Source organism: Schistocerca nitens, chromosome 4, assembly GCF_023898315.1.
Source record: "Schistocerca nitens isolate TAMUIC-IGC-003100 chromosome 4, iqSchNite1.1, whole genome shotgun sequence".
NCBI classification, from domain to species: Eukaryota; Metazoa; Arthropoda; class Insecta; order Orthoptera; family Acrididae; genus Schistocerca; species Schistocerca nitens.
In genome coordinates, this window is record NC_064617.1 from 844,603,779 (window position 1) to 844,621,928 (window position 18,150).

The window sequence follows — 18,150 nt, forward strand, 5'->3', positions numbered from 1 at the left end:
AGACCTAATGAATTTCACATGATGGGAAGTGTTTTCCAGCTCTTTTTCAAGACCTATGGCACGAAGCAGCACTTTGCAGAGAAATGTTACTATTGTGATTGTGATATAACCTGCATTTACATCTACGCTCAGCAAGCCATCATTCGGTGTGTAGTGGAGGGTACTTTGTGTAACGCCGGCATTTCCCCTCTTTCCTGTCCTTACCGTGAATGGATCGCGGGGAGAACACTCGTTGGTAAGCCTACAAGCGGGCTGGAATCTCTCTAATTTTACGTTCACGGTCTTCCTGCAAGATATGTATCGGAGGAAGCAACATATCTGTTGACTCATGTAGGAACGTACACTCTCTCAGAATATTAACCACACCGTGGTGCAGAACACCTCTTTTGCATCGTCTGCACTGTACCTGGATGAGCGTCTCCGTGATCCTTTTGTGATTACTAAACGAACCTATAGCGAAATGCGCAGTTTTTTCTTTGGATTATCTCTATTGCTTCTATCAATCCTATGCGGTATTAATCACAGACCGGCGAGCAACATTCAAGTATTGGTCGACGACGGGTTTCGTAACCTACGTACCTCCTTTCACGATCGTGATGGACTACCTTCGTGAGGGTTCTCCATTGAGTCTCAGTCTGGTATCTACCTTTTCTGCGATTCATTTTATGCAGTCATGCCACTTTAAATCAGTTTGTACACATACTCCTAGATATTCGTATGTGTGGGACTGCTTCCAGTGATTATTCCGCAATCGTGTAATCATACGATAGTGGGTCTTTCCACCTGTTTATGCACAACACGTTACATTTGTTTCTGCTGAGGGTCAGCTGCAAACCTCTGCACCAGTCGTACCTCCTCTCCAGGTCTACTTGTATTTCGATACTATTTTCTAGCCGTTCGACCTCTCTGTGCACAACAGCATCAACATCGAAAAGCCTCATGGAATTCCCGACGTTACCCACTGGGTCATTTACACATGTCGATTTTTTCCACAGTGTACAAACACTAGGGATTGATGGATGAGTGGATACGGAACAAAAAGGGTCAGATGAACTTATGTCCAGATATACATGGTTTCCATACTAGAGACCATTTACTCAATCATATTCGTTACAGAGACTGCGGTCTAATACGCGCAGCAACAGTTATAGTATGTGTTGAAAATGGTTTCCATGTGCCTCAACGCATGCATGTGCGCGAGGTAGCATGTACTGTCTCACACGTTCACAATGTCCAGGCTGCAACCGAACACTGTCAAAGGCAGCATGAATACGCTGCTCCAGTGTCTCCACACCTGGAATTGGTTCTGCATACACGACACTTTCGAGATGGCTCCATAACCAGATATCGCGTGGGTTGAGATCTGGTGCACGAACAGGCCATGCAACTCGACCTCCTCATCCATCCATCGACCAGGGAAGACACGATTGTGATGCGTCCGGACTTTAACGGCCAAGCCGGTTGGAGCACCATCATGTGGCAGCCACATAACCCTTCGAATCATCAATGGCTCTTCTTCTAGCAGGGAAGGCAAAGTCACCAGCGAGAAACGCCGATAGTTACGGCCTTTTAGCCGAGGTGAAAGGAAGACTGGTCCCAAAACACGCGGCCACATTCCGGCTGCACCTATCCTGATGATTCGCTGTCACCATGTCATGGGGGTTCTGCACACTACCCCACAGATGACCTTTATGAAAGTTGAAGAAACCACTGCGCCTGAAGGTGGCCTCATCTGTGAACAGGATGGATGACACAAATCCCGGAATCGTGGTTGACTGGTGGAGAAGTCAGTGACAAAATTGCTCCCGATGTGTAAAGTCTGTCGCTAGCAAGCCCTGCACATGCTGTAAGTGATAAGGCTAGTAATAATTGTCATGGAGAATGTTCCTCACGGTCATCTGGCTTACCCTGTACTGACGGTCCAACTGCCTGGTACTCACACGGTGGTCCCTTCCACAGTGTTTATCACATTTTCCTGTCCGCAGCTCGTGATCTTGCGGTAGCGTTCTCGCTTGCCGCGCACGGGGTCCCGGGTTCGATTCCCGGCAGGGTCAGGGATTTTCTCTGCCTCGTGATGACTGGGTGTTGGGTGTCTTTCATCATCATTGACTCGCAAGTCGCCGAAGTGCCATCAGCTAAGAAGGACTTGCAATTTCGGCGGCCGAACACCCCAGCCTACAATGCCGTACGATCATTTCATTTCATCACATTTTCCTCCAGGTCTGCTGTCCGAACATTTCGGACATTAATGATTTCCTGCTTCCTGAAACTACCCTGTCTCAGACAAACGGTGAAGCACTGTTGCAAACATTGAATGCTATGGTTGTCTCCTGATGCATCCTTGCTGCCCGCCTTCCATTGCCATTTGCCTTTCCGTAACAACACCATGTCGCAAGCTCTCGATTCGAATACGGAACCATTGTGTACAACGCAGTATCACATCCACTAAACGTTGAATCAGCAAGAGAAGTGAACCAGGCTCAACATTTCCAGCCACTACGGCAGGAGAGAGCGGTAGGGCATGACGCTTGAGGAACAGTACCACCCTCTAGGAGGAAACCATGCATGCTGTAACTGTGGTTTCATGGTACAGTGCGTATTAGGCTGAAATCTCTTTAACAAAGTATGATTGAATAAACGGTCTCTAGCATGGAAACCATGCATTTCCCGACATAAGTTCATTAGACCTGTTTCGTTCCGTATCATCTCAGCGATCAGTCCCTAGAGTTTGCACACGGTGGAAAAATGGTTCAAATGGCTCTGAGCACTGTGGGACTTAACATCTGAGGTCGTCAGTCCCCTAGACTTAGAACTACTTAAACCTAACTAACCTAAGGTCATCACACACATCCATGCCCGAGGCAGGATTCGAACGTGCGACAGTAGCAGCAGCGCGGTTCCAGACTGAAGCGCCTAGAACCGCTCGGCCACAGCGGCCAGCTGCACCCAGTGGAGAAAATCACCATGTATACAGGGTGATCAATCCTTAACCCCTCCTAGCACACTGGACTCTTATTCTGGAGGAGGACGGTTCAATCACGTGTCCAGCCATCTTGATTTAGGTTTTCCGTGAGTTCTCTAAATCGCTTCAGGCAAATGCATGAAAGGTTCCTTTGAAAGGGCACGGCCGACTTCCTTCCCTATACTTCCCTAATCCGATGGGACAGATGACGTTGCTGTTTGGTCTTTTCCACCAAGTCAACCAACCAACCAACCTTAACTCTGCCTGGCGGGCAGCAGCAGACGGCGCCACTGGCGGGGAGTATGTTTTCCCTCCACTGCGAGGCCTTTGTTTGCGCAGGTAGCATGTGTTTGTTACGCGACGCAGTGCAGTGTATTCAGAGAAAATGTTCCAAGTGAAATGCGAAATTCAACTATTCTATTCACTAAAAAGTTTTTATGTATGAGTCATATGAGCATACAAAATCAGTGCGTGCAGTATGCAGATTACTTCAAGAGGAATTTCCTGATGTTCAGGTACGTAATCAGAGTACGCTTCATCTATTGATAAATAACTTTCGCGAAACGGGAAGTGTTCTGGACAGGAACATGGACAGCCACGTTCAGTACTCACAGAAGAAACTCTGGGTGACATTCGGCATGCTCTGGAAAGGTCTCCTGGAAAACCAGTTCGACCTCTTTCTCAGAAAATGGGAATTTCCCATTGGCTCTATTCTAACAGTTACAAAGTTATAGCCCTATAGAATAACTGCAGTGCAAGAACTTCAACCGGGTGACCCTGGAAGAAGGCTGCGGTTTTGTGATAGGATTTTGAGTAGGATGCATGACGGAGAAATTAACCTACCGCGCGGGATTAGCCTAGCGGTCTAAGGTACACTTGTTTGCCCACTGCTTGAATACTGCTCATCAGTGTGGGATCCGTACCAGATAGGGTTGATAGAAGAGATAGAGAAGACCTAACGGAGAGCAGCGCGCTTCGTTACAGGGTCATTTAGTAATCGCGAAAGCGTTACGGAGATGATAGATAAACTCCAGTGGAAGACTCTGCAGGAGAGACGCTCAGTAGCTCGGTACGGGCTTTTGTTGAAGTTTCGAGAACATACCTTCACCGAGGAGTCAAGCAGTATATTGCTCCCTCCTACGTATATCTCACGAAGAAACCATGAGGATAAAATCAGAGAGATTAGAGCCCACACAGAGGCATACCGACAATCCTTCTTTCCACGAACAGCACGAGACTGGATTAGAAGGGAGAACCGATAGAGGTACTCAAGGTACCCTCCGCCACACACCGTCAGGTGGCTTGCGGAGTATGGATGTAGATGTAGATGTAAGGCGCTGCAGTCATGGACTTTGCGGCTGGTCCCGGCGGAGGTTCGAGTCCTCCCTCGGGCATGGGTGTGTGTGTTTGTCCTTAGGATAATTTAGGTTACGTAGTGTGTAAGCTTAGGGACTGATGACCTTAGCAGTTAAGTCGCATAGGATTTCACACACATTTGAACACAACAGAGAAATTAACCCTCACCTAACTTTCTTTCCGGACGAATCATGGTTCCAGCTAAGTGGATATGTTAATTCACTAAATAGCCGTTACTGGAGTTCTGAAAAGCCTAACGTAATACACGAGGGAACTCTACATCATCAAAAAAGAGGAGTGTGGTGTGATATTAGCGGTGAGAGAATAATAGGCTCGTTGTTTCAGGAAACAATTAACAGTGAAAGATATGTGAAAAATATTTTGCTGCCTTTTTTTTTTTTTTTTTTGGCCAGTTAACTGAGAGAAAACGTGCTTTTGCGAAATTTCAGCGGGGCTCTGCAGCACTGAAGTGAACTTCTCATTTCAGGAAATTCGTGACTTGATTCAATATAGAGTTCTCTCTAATAACATATGGCCTCCTCGTTCCCCCGATTTAACCCTCTGCGAGTGTACAAATCAAATCTACGCACTTTAGATGAACTTAAAACTAACGTTCGTCAATAAATCGCTGTCATTTCTCAGAGCGAACTGCAGAGTATAATGAGTAATTTCCTAAGCAGAAGTCGAAAGTGCCTGAACAACGAAGGGAGGCAGTTCCAGGATCTTCTCGCTTAGTATACGTGAGTAATTTACTTTTCTTTTTTAGTGTTTATGTTAGGTATTATTTATTTATTTCATTAAATCGCCCCCTTGAAGATGAGTCGGATGCTGCTAAATCTAATAGCAGAGACTTGTTATTGTTACAATCGTATTGGTAAGCAGTTGTTAATGTTATTTTAAATAACATAAACAACATTTTGTACAAAAAATTCTTTAGGGTTACTGAGAATTTAATGCTTTACGATTGTTAAAATGATCCTATTTAATTCGTTTCTGTCTAATTGCGAAGAATATAATTTTTATAAAGCGAACGTTAAAAAAATTTAATACAGTAAGTGTAGCACAAAAAGTTGCAGTATGTAGAGGGAAGTGATATGCTACATTTAGATGTGTAATATAGTCTAACTAACTTGTTGATTGATAATATCTTATTTCTACCTGTTTCAGATGACAAGGTCTCGGTAGAACCTCGAACTATTCAAATATGAAATGGTGTGTATTTATGTAGGTTTGTTGTGTTTGCGCGTGTTGCTATATTACTTAGAATATTGCATGTCAGAACACTACCTGATATTCAGTAGCTGTTTGTTTGCCTAATTGTTGGTATTCGTTGTATATTCTATGTGATACATTAGATACACATACACCTGGTGTAACACAGATTGTATACTGATTGAGCATTTGATACAGGTAATACGTAAGTTTTAGCTTCACATGAAGAATAAAGTCATGGTTGTAAACTCATTAGTAGACATAGAACTTAGTTCATTGTTACTTTAGAATGCAACTTTTTTAGTTTTGTGCATGGTTTATACAGAAAATACATTCGATATTTAAAATGCATTGATTGTAGCTTCAAATTAAGAAGAGACTGTGCTTCTGCTTACACATATTAAAACAAGTAATACATTACTGCTTATGTACCGTATACTGTGTACAATATACAGACTGTCGTTGAGGAGGAAGAGCCTCGAGATGAAAGTTCTTCAAGCCTTCTCCTCCAAAGAGACGTTCGCGTGATTACTAAGAGTCTTATTGCGTGGTGTCACAGCTTGTGTCAGTGCTGTGTTTGTTTTATGATTGTCATTGAGTGTTGTGCTGTATGTGACTGTGTTTTGGCATGCAGTGCCATGTGTTGTTGGTTGGTGTCTCTTACGAGGTGATCCCTTCTGAGTCATGTATCCTCAATGTGTTGGTTCCTACCGCGGTCTCGGAATCTGTGGTCTGTGGTCGTGCTTGTCCCCTCTCAGGTGGCTTGTTGTCTTGGTTCAAAAAATGGCTCTGAGCACTATGAGACTTAACATCTGAGGTCATCAGTCCCCTAGAACTTTCAACTACTGAAACATATCTAACCTAGGGACATCACACACATCCATACCCGAGGCAGGATTCGAACTTGCGACCGCAGCAGTCGAGCGGTTCCGGACTGAAGCGCCTAGAAGCGCTCGGCCACCGCGACCGGCGCTTGTTGCGTTGTTTGTGCTTGTCTATGCCTCCTTCCATACGGGTTTTGGCGCTTGTATTCTTCATGCAGTGTTTTATATACAACGTTACGCATGTTACAAATAACTTAAGTGACTAAAGCGTAACACTTTCTTGCGGTACGCCTGAAGCAACATTTATGTCGAGAAAATTTCCCTCCGCTGCTTTCTGTTCGCTAGAGACTCTACAGCCACACAACTCCTCTGATATTCCGTATGCATGTATTTTGTTTATTAGGCAGCAGTGCGGAACTGTAACGAACGCTTTCCTGCATCAATCAGGGCGCAAGTATCTACTGCTTTCCGTAGACGAACAGAGCGATCTGGGTTTCACACGATCGTTGCACACAGCTTCTGAATCTGATTTTCTGAAAGACCTATATGTAAAAACCATTTTCGTAACGCTACTTTGAGTTCTCAAAATCGAGAAGTCGATTGGCAGCCCTCGACTGAGAGTGTAGGAATCAAGTCGTGGCTGCTGTGTGGTGGAAGTAATGTTTTAAGAGTTATGTGTAGGATGTACGACGTAAGTGATCCACAGTACCAAAGTTATACTGCTGGTACGGAAACCGATAGGAATTTTAGACGTGTAAAGACACGGAATTCGGCTCAGCCATTCTGCACTGACCTGAGCGAGTGTCTTACTTAGTGAGCGAGCACGTACTTGATACGCAGAAGCCTTCTATCAGTACGATGGGCCACTGGCTTCTTAGTTTTTTTTTAGCCGTCAGTCATATTACTTCTTCGATTCCTCTCTTGTGCCAGACTCTTTATTTTAGGGTATCACTTACGTGAGCTCCAGTCTCTGTCCCATTCTATAATTTGTAGCTTCTACTGCCTCTAGTACCATGAAGGGTATTCGCTGATGTCGGAAATCATATCCTACCATCCTGTCCCTTCTTCTTGTCAATGTTTTCCATACTTTCCTTCCTTTGCCGATTCTGTTAAGAAACTACTCACCCTTATCTTATCAGTCCACCTGATTTTCAACATCCTTTGATAGCACCACAGTTTCGACACTCTGATTCTCTGTTTTTCCGGTTTTTTCCACAGTCCACGAAGCACTACCGTACAATACTGTGCTCCAGACGTGCATTCTCAGAAATTTCTTCTCAGATTAAGGCCGATGTCTGATACTAGGAGACTTTTCTCGGACAGAAATTCGCTCTTTGCTTGTGCTAATCTGTTCTTTATATCTTTCTAGCTACATCGTGCTCGCCAGATTTGATGTTAATCATAACGCTAATCTCTTTCCTGCTGCTCCTCATTATACGTCTTTCTTCGGCTTACTCTCAATCCATAATTTGTACTCCTTAGACTGTTCGTTCCTTTCAACAACTGGAGGCAGTCTTCGATAAAAATTATGTAGTCGGCGTGGTCTACAAGAACCAATAAAATAAATTTGTTACCATGGAAATTCGATGTTTTGTGAACTTATCTCTATCTTCGGTTTGCTCTCAATTCATATTCTGTACTCAGACTGTTCATTGTATTCAACAGCTGGAGGTAGCCTTCGATAAAAGTGACGGATCTGGCATGGTCTAACTGAACCAATAAAATAAATCTGCTTCCATGGAAACTCGAACTTTTGTTTACTTACGTCTTACTTCTGTTCACTCTGTATCTATGTTCTGTACTCATTAGACCGTTCATTCCATTCAACAGCTGGAGGTAGTCTTCGATAAAAGTGATGGACTTGGCATGGTCTAACTGACCCAATAAAAGAAATTTATTTCCATTTTTTAAAAATGTTTATCAGCAGCAGTTGCGACAAAAACTACACTCGTGCTCATAAATTAAGGATAATGCTGATACATGGTGAAACAACGCTCTGGTGGGCGGTTTGCGGATTTAAATCGCCTCAGGGTATGAGCATGCGGTGCATTTGACCTGCGGTCGTCGCATGCTGGCGCTGGCAACAGTCCACGTACGCAGAGGTTTGTAGGTGCATGTCAGAGTACGGTGCAGCGAGTTAAGTGTGCAGACGTTTTCAGACGTGCTAATGATGACCGTGTGTTGAAAATGGCTCAAAGAACACATATTGATGACGTTATGAGGGGTAGAATACCAGGGTGACTGGAGGCGGGTCAAAAACAGCAGGTCGCAGCACGGGCCCACCGTGTGCCACAAAGTGTGAAGATTATGGCAACGATTCCAGCAAACATGAAACGTGTCCAGGCGCTACAGTACGGGACGTCCACAGTGTACAACACCACAAGAAGACCGATATCTCACCATCAGTGCCCACAGACGGCCACGGAGTACTGTAGGTAGCCTTGCTCGGGACCATACTGTAGCCACTGGAACAGTTGTCTCCAGACACACAGTCTACAGACGACTGAACAGACATCGCTTATTCGCCCGGAGACCTGCAAGGTACATTCCACTGAGCCCTGGTCACAGAAGGGCCCATAAAGCCTGGTGTCAAGGACACAGTACATGGTCATTGGAACAGTGGTCCCAGGTTATGTTCACGGACGAGTGCAGGTATAGTCTGAACAGAAATTCTCGCCGGGTTTTCATCTGGCGTGAACCAGGAACCAGGGACCTGAATGGAGGTCTTGGTCTGATGGTGTGAGGTAGCATTATGATTGGTGCACGTACACCCCTGAATGTCTTTTACAGGGGAACTGTAGCAGGTCAGGTGTATTGGGACGTCACTTTGCACAAGTATGTCCGCTTTTTTAGGGGTGCAGTGGGTCCCACCTTCCTCCTGATGGACCATAACGCACGGCCCCACCGAGCTACCATCGTGGAGGAGTACCTTGAAACAGAAGATATCAGGCGAATGGAGTGGCCGTCCTGTTCTCCAGACCTAAACCCCATCGAGCAATTCTGGGATACTCTCGGTCGAGGTATCGCTACAGGTCTTCAAATCCGAACAACACTTCAGGAGCTCCGACAGGCACTGGTGCAAGAATGGGAGGCTATACCCCAGCAGCGGCTCGACCACCTGATCCAGAGTATGCCAACCCGTTGTGCGGCCTGTGTACGTGTGCATGGTGATCATATCCCATATTGATGTCGGGGTACATGCGCAGGAAACAGTGGCGTTTTGTAGCACATGTGTTTCGGGACGGTGTTCTCAACTTTCCACCAATACCGTGGACTTACAGATCTGTGTCGTATGTGTTCCCTATGTGACTATGCTATTAGCGCCAGTTGTGTGGCACCGCATTCTGCAATTATTTATGAGCATGAGTGTAGTTAGAGGCTACGTATTAGCTGTTTGTGGAGTACGTATTTCAATCATATGGTAGAATATGAGACTCTTGAGGAGGGTAGCTGGATTACTACAGGGCATTTCATTAGTAGTACAGGAGCAGTGACAATTTTTGTCCTGTTTCGCAGTTCAGAGTGAGGCTTGCAGCACTTTTTACACTCATTTAACAAAATTTCAGTGCACAGCATTAATCCGGTTTCGCCAATAAACATTTGCGGAGCAATACATCGTGTTACTTGCTTTCGCTCCGTGCCTCGATACAGGTTGCGGCCGCGAGCGGCAACTCGCATGGTGGCACGGGAACTCTGTGGAAGAGAGAGAAGGAACATTTAAGCACCTGCTTGAAAACCGCAACAAAAAGACTATCGTACTTACCTGCAGTGAAGAGGTGGATGTCCCGCAAAACACCACGGTGAAGAATTATCCTTAACCCTCTAAAAATAATTTTGGGTAACCACATTTTTAAAGACTAACATCTAAATGGATAACGCGAAAATTAAGCCCCTAGGCATAGCTCTTAAAGTGGTGAATTTGGACAAAATTTCACTCTGATTGACACTATCTGGCTGCAGTAGTACACTGGTTATGATTTTGACCTGTTGGCTAATATCTATATCTACATCGCTTTTCTGCAAATCACATCTAAGTGCCCGGAAGAGGGTACATCGAACCACCTTCATATTAATTCTCTATTATTCCACTTTCTAACAGCGCGCGGAAAATACGAACACCTTTCCGTGCGAGCTCTGTTTTATTATGATGATTGTTTCTTCCTATGTAGGCCAGCGTCAACAAAATATTTTCGTCTTCAAAGGAGAAAGTTGGTGATTGAAATTTCTTGAGAAGCTCCTGCCGCAACAAAAAACGCCTTTGTTTTAATGATTTCTACCCCAAATCCTTTATCTTGTCGGTGACACTTTCTTCCCTATTTGTCAATAATACAAAATGTGTTGCCGTTCTTTGAACTCCCCCTTATACTCCGCTAATCCTACTTGGTAAGTATTCCACACCACACAGTAGTACCCCAATAGAGGTCGGCAGTCTGTTAAGTAGATCTGTTGCATCTTTTAAGTATTCTGCCAATAAAACGCAGTCCTTGGTTTGCCTTACCACAACATTTTCTATGGGTTGTTTCCAATTTAAGTTGTTCGTAATTGTAATTCCTAGGCATTTAGTTGAATTTACGGCCTTTAGATTTAATTTATTTATCGTGTAACCGAAGTTTAACGGATTTCTTTTAGTATTAATGTGGATGACCTCACACATTTCATTATTTATGGGCAATTGTCAATTAAATCGTTTTGCAGTTGGTACTGATCTTCTGATGAAATTACCAGGCGACAAACGACATCATCTGCAAACAATGTAAGACGGCTGCTCAGATTGTCTCTTAAATCTCTGTACATCCATCTTTATTAGATGGTTGCGTGATCAAGGCTGTTCAGTGCAGAACGTCCAATCAAAACACTTTTTAGCAGTCTAAAATTCCATTTTTTATTTTATTGAGCAATCGGTTTTTGCGATGTATTAAGCCATCTTCAGGCCACTTTACGTCTCGCGTATCCTTTAAGCAGGGGTAGACAAAGGGCTTCCGCTACTTAAGGGCTACGTGACATATAAAGGGGCCCGATGATGCCGTAACATATCGCCGAAACTGATTGCTCAATAAATTAACAATTGGAAATTTAGACGGCTGAAAGGTGTTGTGACTCGACGTTATGTCTCTTAAGTCGTTTATATACACTGATGAGCCAAAACGTTATGACCATCTGCTTAATAGCTTGTTTGTCCGTCTTTGAAACGAAATACATCACTGATTCTGCATGTCGGGGATCCGAAAGTCTGTTGGTACTTTTATGGCGGTATGTGGCATTAGATGCCTCGCAGACGTCATGTAATTCGCGTAAATAACGGGCAGCTGATTTGCGTACGCGGTGATGGCGCCCGATAGCGACTGAGATGCGTTCCACAGGATTTACATCTGGCGAATTTGGTCCCCAAAACATCAATGTGAGTTCACTATAATGCTCCTCAAAACACTGTAGCGCGGTTCTAACTCAGAGACATGGGCAATTAACTGCTGAAAGATGACATCGCCATCGGGGAGGACATCGAGCAGGAAAGGATGCAGTTGGTTTACAGCTGCCAGCTTGTCTTCGGTTACTACCACAGGTCTCATGCAACCGCAAGAGAATGACTCCCACAGCATAATACTGCTCTCACCAGCCTGCGTCCGTGGCGCGCTGTACGTTTCCACCCGCCGTTCACCTCGATGGCGACTTTTGTAAAGGCCTAGCGTGCCAAAAATGTGATTCACCAGAAGAACCGACCAGTTTTCATTGATCGACTGTCGAATACTGATGGATCCGTGCCCACTGTAATCGTAACTGTCGCTGTCATTGGGTCAGTATGTGAACACGTAGGGGTGGTCTGTTGCGGAGCTCCATTTTCTACAATGAACGGTGTGCTTCGAAACACTTGTGCGTGCACCAACATTGTGCTCTTTTAGCAGAGATGCCGCAGATCAGAATCCTATTTTACAGAGCAGACAAGCCTCCGAACCCCACGTTCTGTAAAGAGTCGTGGACGTCTAACCATTTAGCGCCTAGTGGGATGGTTTCACTATCCTTCTACCTCTTTTCGTAGATGCTTACGACAGTAGCACGTGAACATTCGACCAGCTTCGCCGTTTTCCACATACTCGTTCACAGGCTCTGCATAATAATAATCTCTCCTTTGTCAAAGTCGCTCATCTCAAAGCATTTCCCTATTTACAGTCCATATCTTCGCTATGGTGATCCCCCATCCGTGTCTGCTCCGCCTGCATACTTCTGTTGTCACGTCACGTGCCCGCAATGCCACGAAGCGGAATCCAACGTCGCTGTGGCAGTGGTCATAAGGTTTTGGCTTATCAATATAGATGACGAACAGCAGAGGGCCTTGAACATTACTTGGGGATCGCCTGGAATCACTTCCGTTCGTGAGTTTCCGTCAGTTATACGAACAGTGACAGGAAATCACGAATCCAGTCGTATAACTGAGTCTATATTGCATAAGCACGCAATCACTACAATCCGCTTGTCAGGTATGATGCCCAAAAGCCTTCTGGAAGTCTACAAATACGGAATCAATTTGCAATCTTTCTGGACACAGACTGAAAGCCTACAGCTTAATGCAAGTGAAGGGATCGAACAGTAACAATGATTAAATTCAATACTCCCATTAATTCGTAAGCACAGTTATGGGATCAACATAGAAAATGAACAATCAAAAACTTGTGACAATTATCTGTCCAAATTTGCATGAAGATTAAATGGAAAACAGTGTTACTCTTCTATCAGTTAAATTACTTCTAGCCCTGCTAAAAATTTAGTCTTTCTCTCTTGACGTTCACGATAACTGACAACTATTTAATCCTGTAATTCTGGATCGGAGCAGTGATTGGATGTTGGTGACTAAGACCCAGAAGTCAACGCATTCATTACCAGTGCGAAAGGAGATGAGACAGGTGCTCGTCCTGGATCTCATAAGTTTGAAATCGAACTACTCTGCCGGTGCTGCGTATTATGCTCACCATAAGTATGATGGCCTGCGCCGAGCTGTGGGCTGCAGAAGTGCTGTGGCCCCTTCGCGAAGACGGAGCCCTCAGCACCTTAGCCGGATTCCAATACGTGGCAGCCTCTACCACGCAGCTACCCCAAGTCGATCAGGACACACTCGCTTCCTAACGGAATGTCGAATCTGACAGTCTAGCTTCTCTTCCTGCATTCACTTACGCCCTGCATATTCCCTGCCGCCTAAAAGTGCTAGTCGCCAATCGCAAAATTAGGAGCCACTGCGACCCAATCATGAGGATTCCATCCAACAGAGAATCCCACCAAAAAAAGCGCGTCTTTTCCAGTCTGCAATGACAACATGAAACTCTCCCATACCACCGAAAAGCATTCATTTCAGCTCTGCCGAGGCCTACGAGAAAGACAGGCCGCGGCGCTTTCGTCACGAAGGTAGTCCTGCGCCCGCTCGGTCGCTCAAATCGGCAGACAAACTACGTTTCTACAACCGTTAGCTCGTAACTAGGGCCGGCCGGGATGGCCGAGCGGTTCTAGGTGCTACAGTCTGGAACCGCGCGACCGCTACGGTCGCAGGTTCGAATCCTGCCTCGGGCATGGGTGTGTGTGATGTCCTTAGGTTAGTTAGGTTTAAGTAGTGCTAAGTTGTAGGGGACTGATGACCTCAGAAGTTAAGTCCCATAGTGCTCAGAGCCATTTGAACCATTCGTAACTAGGCGTGTCCGTACAAACGAAAACTGAATCTTCTACTAGAATCCGCTATTATGGAATCTTACTGTTATTAGTCCTATAATTATGGGTAGTTCATGGGCATACTTATAATTTGTTATGGCTGAACTTGCGTACAATAAAATAAAATCAAGCTAAAATGATTATCAGTTGCGTAAGGCACCACTTCCAGAGTGCAATGAATACTGTTAAGCAGAAGAGACTAAATGCTATAAATAAGCCGTTATACCATTCATATCGAGTATTTATCTTAAATTAAATTTTGCTGTAGTACTGTTAATCAGTAAGACTTCATAATAGCAGATTCCAGTGGAAGATGCAATTCTCGTTAGTACTTACACGCCCAGCTGCGAGTTAACAGGTTTAGAAACGCATTTTTGCCGGCCGCGGTGGTCTCGCGGTTCTAGGCGCGGAGTCCGGAACCGTGCGACTGCTACGGTCGCAGGTTCGAATCCTGCCTCGGGCATGGGTGTGTGTGAGGTTAGTTAGGTTTAAGTAGTTCTAAGTTCTAGGGGACTAATGACCACAGCAGTTGAGTCCCATAGTGCTCAGAGCCATTTGAACCATTTGAACCAGAAACGCATTTTGTCTGCTGAGCTGAGCGAGCGAGCGAGTTCAGGACTACCTTCGTGACGTACGCGCCGCGGCCTGTCTTTCTCGTGGGCCTCGAGGCAACACCGACTCAAAGGAAGGCCTCGGCGCTTGTTCGTGACGTCACGTCAGCTAGGCACTGCGAACGTCAGGTCTGTTGCAGGCATATTCATAATGGTGGTGTCTCCCTCTCTGACACAGGAAAATGTGAAACTATTGGCGGTAGTTGACCAACACACATTGTTCTGAGAGATTTCTGCAATCAATTAATTGTGCAATTCATTACACTTCTTAACAAATAGTGTACACCTGAACTTAAATTTCCGCCTGTTTTAAGGATTCACATACAAAAACAACTTCATGGTCCAGCAGCAACAGTATTCGTGCTTCTTTACCTTATTTGTAAATCTGAGGAAGTTACGTTTGTACTGGGTTGCTTTTACAAGAAACTGTGAACATATTGGTGCTCTTCTTTAGGTATCTTGGTTGACTATGGGGTGAGGAGCACTGAATGTTTATGAAATATCTTGCGATTGTACACGTTGGGTGAGGGGGTGGGGGACAGAAGAAGAGGCAAAAGAGAGATACTTGTTTTATCAAATATATTTTTTTTTTATCTTATGAAGTTTCTCCTTTCAGGTGCAAGAGGTGAATATTTATCTTTTCTAATGTGCATGTTTAAAAAAGTATAAGCTCAGCAGTATTTTCGATGTATGAAGCTATTTTGTTTCCTGTTTAGAATTCCTTTCGTTGAAAACGACTGTAATCTAATGACTGGCAACAGTTGGACACTTACACATGTAAATTAGTTCACATTTCCAGTGACGATGTCAAACGAAAATAAATAAATAAATAAATAAAAGAAACGAGTTAATTGTAAGGGGGTTGGGGTAAGTTTCGATAGCAAAATGGATCAAGTAAATATAGTTACTTGAATGTAAAATTTCCGAAGCTTGCAATAGGCAAAGCGTCTTCTCATATTGATCTACGTTTGTTTCGACAGGATTCAGTAATACAGAACTATGATCTTCATTTGTAGCTTTACGATAGTAAGAAAATCTTTCATCTAAATAAAACTGCAGAATCCAAAACAATACCAAACATTTTGTCCAAAAATAAGAGATTTATAGTGATAAGCACGCCCAGGCGTTTCTGCCTACAACAGACCTGGCGTTTGCCGTGCCTAGCTGACGTGATGTCACCAAAATGCACCGAGGCCTTCCTTTGAGAGGTGTTGCTCGAGGGCTGCGATCTGACGTCACACATCTTTATGCCAACCGCAGGTTCTCCTGTCGATTTCCACAACTTCGCTACTGGATTCGAGAAAATTCACAGAAGACCGCAACGAGGCTAGAGTTTGTTTCCTTCGGCCTGAACTACTCTTCAGAAGGAGTCAGAAACCATGGAAAGCCTTCCCCGATTCCCGCACACGGCGCCATGCTCCCCTTAGTCGGACCAGCAAATGGTGCTCTAAAGTAAAGAGGTTGGATCAAGAGAGCGTGGCCCGCTGGCACGGTAGCTCAGCGTGTTCAGCGCTCAGCTTGAGCAGGTGTCATGTAACGTCCGCCCAGACCAAATTCCGAGAGTAATAACGTTCAAAATAGAAGGAAAAAAAACCTTAGCCACAAGCGGTCGTGTGGGAGGACAATGCTTGCCTGCCTGCCCCTGTGGGTTCTGGGCCGACCTCGGTTCCTACAATCTTACACCAGTCAGGCCGCAGTCCTATCCAGTGATCACCGACATGTTTGGCAGAAGTGTGTCCTGTTGCTCTGCCTCAAATCCACTTCTCTGCACATTCGCACTCACCCCAGAATCATTCATAATCCGCTAAAAAGCGTCACCAGGTTTATAAAAAGAGAGTCATGAAAATTACACAGGCCACCCTGCCGCCAGTCACAGTGGTTTATAATATCAGTGACATTTATATACCGATTACCCTGTTGTCAGCCTCACAATGATAAATATATTCTAATTATTGATGAAACCAGAATGAAAAATGCTTGCCGTCTTTCATCCTTAGTTAATGGCGGTGTCCGGATAAGCGACCGCAGAAAATGCCAGTAACTAACTTCCTTCACAAAAGCGTAATGATGCATATCAAAGGAAGTAGAACTGTCAGTTACAGATAACATCCCATATTAAAGGCAGACACTGTGCTGATATTGTATCTGCTACCCCCAGCTGCCCGTGGTGCGAAGACACGAATTGTATTCGAAGTTCCATAACGACTACTGCCCAGCTACGCTTTAATCATGGACCTTCCGCCACCAACCTTACGGCCTTCATCGGAGTCCTACCCATAGGTGCGACTGTAGTGTAACTGAAGGATCTAAGCACCTTTTCCTTTGATGTCATCGCGTCCTCATGATACTAGCACCTATAACGGGCGTTCAACAAGTAATGCAAGATTTTTTTTTTCCTGAAAGCGGATTGCTTTTACTCAGGATTCCAATACACCAAATTACTCCCAGCCCTTTTGGCTACAAAATCGGTTTTTTCAACATAGTCTTCGCTCAGTGCGACGGCCTTACGCCTCTTTATTGGTAGCGCACTATGCCTGCATGTACCACTCTCCTGGTCGACGTCAGAGCTACAGCGCCGGCCGCTTCAGTCCGGAAATGCTACGGTCGCAGGTTCGAATCCTGTCTCGGGCATGGATGTGTGTGATGTACTTAGGTTAGTTAGGTTTAAGTAGTTCTGAGTGTAGGGGACTGATGACCTCAGATGTTAAGTCCCATAGTGCTCGCCATTTGAACCATTTGACGTCGGAGCCAACGTTTCGCTGCATCAATAACGCCCCATCATCCGCGTACTGATTCCCGCGGGGTGCATCCTTCATTGCGCTAGACAGATGGAAATAGGAAGGTGCGAGTTCCGGGCTGTTTGGATGAGAAAGGACAATCCAATGAGGTTTTTTAAACTCCTCTCGGGTGCGTGTATTAGTGTAAACTCTAGTTTTGTCGTGGAGAAGGAGAAGTTCCTTTGCATTTTTTTGGCGACGTACATGCTGAAGTCGTCTCTCCTGAGGGCAACACAATGCACTTCAGAGTTGACCGTCGCACTATTAGGGAGGACGTCAAACAGAATAACCCCTTCAGAGTCTCAGAACACCATCGTCACTACTTTGTCGGCTGTGGATGCAGCTTTGAACTTTTTCTTTGGAGGAGAGGTGGTGCTGCGCCACTCCATTAATTGCCGTTTTATTTTGGGTTCGAAGTTCAAAATGGTTCAAATGGCTCTAAGCACTATGCGACTTAATATCTGAGGTCATCAGTCCCCCAGACAGAACTACGTAAATCTAACTTAGCTAAGGACATCACACACATCCATGCCCGAGGCAGGATTCGAACCTGCGACCGTAGCAGCCACGTGGTTCCGGACTGAAGCATCTAGAACCGCTCGGCCACAGCGGCCGGCTGGGTTTGAAGTGGTGAAGCCATGTTTCATCGTCTGTGACGAATTTCAGTAAAAAAATTGTCACGATCAGCCTCAGAACGCGCAAGCAGTCCCGCACAGGTG